This window comes from Schizosaccharomyces cryophilus, assembly GCF_000004155.1.
Source record: "Schizosaccharomyces cryophilus OY26 unplaced genomic scaffold supercont4.7, whole genome shotgun sequence".
Classification (NCBI taxonomy): domain Eukaryota; kingdom Fungi; phylum Ascomycota; class Schizosaccharomycetes; order Schizosaccharomycetales; family Schizosaccharomycetaceae; genus Schizosaccharomyces; species Schizosaccharomyces cryophilus.
The window spans coordinates 911,740-913,333 of NW_013185630.1; positions in this window are offsets into that span (position 1 = coordinate 911,740).

The window sequence follows — 1,594 nt, forward strand, 5'->3', positions numbered from 1 at the left end:
CAATGCACTCTGAACCTGTGGTAGGTCAGCATCAGTTTCCGGGGGTGGAAAAGAATTTAGGAAGGTACCTTTTCGGGTTCTGCTCGAAGAGGGTTTATAGCCTAGATTGTAATACATCCACTGGGGACTGAGGACTGCGGCTTTTTTAAAGTCAAGGATGCTGACATAATGGTTTTCAATGACCCGTCTTGAAACACGGACCAAGGAGTCTAGCATCTATGCGAGTGTTTGGGTGATGAAAACCCATCCGCGAAATGAAAGTGAATGCAGGTGGGACCGTCCTTTTTGTGGCGCGCACCACCGACCGACCTGGAAGGTTTTTACTGGAAAGGTTTGAGTAAGAGCATAGCTGTTGGGACCCGAAAGATGGTGAACTATGCCTGAATAGGGTGAAGCCAGAGGAAACTCTGGTGGAGGCTCGTAGAGATTCTGACGTGCAAATCGATCTTCAAATTTGGGTATAGGGGCGAAAGACTAATCGAACCATCTAGTAGCTGGTTCCTGCCGAAGTTTCCCTCAGGATAGCAGAAACTCAGATCAGTTTTATGAGGTAAAGCGAATGATTAGAGGTCTTGGGGAAGGAATTTCCTCAACCTATTCTCAAACTTTAAATATGTAAGACGCCCTTGTCGCTTAATTGGACGTGGGCCATCGAATGAGAGTTTCTAGTGGGCCATTTTTGGTAAGCAGAACTGGCGATGCGGGATGAACCGAACGTGAGGTTAAGGTGCCGGAATGTACGCTCATCAGACACCAGCAAAAGGTGTTAGTTCATCTAGACAGCAGGACGGTGGCCATGGAAGTCGGAATCCGCTAAGGAGTGTGTAACAACTCACCTGCCGAATGAACTAGCCCTGAAAATGGATGGCGCTTAAGCGTACTACCCATACCTCACCGTCTGGGTTATGTAATAATTGAGAAGCCCAGACGAGTAGGCAGGCGTGGAGGTTGGTGACGAAGCCTTGGGCGTGAGCCTGGGTCGAACAGCCTCTAGTGCAGATCTTGGTGGAAGTAGCAAATATTCAAATGAGAACTTTGAAGACTGAAGTGGGGAAAGGTTCCATGGGAACAGCAGTTGGCCATGGGTTAGTCGATCCTAAGAGATAGGGAAGCTCCGTATGAAAGTTGCACGATTTTTCGTGCCTCCTATCGAAAGGGAATCCGGTTAATATTCCGGAACCAGAAGGTGGAATCAACACGGCAACGTAAGTGAAGTTGGAGACGTCGGCAGGAGCCCTGGGAAGAGTTCTCTTTTCTTTTTAACAAACCACGAACTTACCCTGAAATCGGTTTATCCGGAGCTAGGGTATGGTGTTTGGAAGAGTTCAGCGCCTCATGCTGGATCCGGTGCGCTCTTGACGACCCTTGAAAATCCAACGGAAGAATGGAAGGTACTTGTGCCTTCCTTGTTTTCACATCTGGTCGTACTCATAACCGCAGCAGGTCTCCAAGGTGAACAGCCTCTAGTTGATAGAACAATGTAGATAAGGGAAGTCGGCAAAATGGATCCGTAACTTCGGGATAAGGATTGGCTCTAAGGGTTGGGTACGTCGGGCCTTGGAAACTGAACAGTTGCTGGTCCGGATTCGGCGGA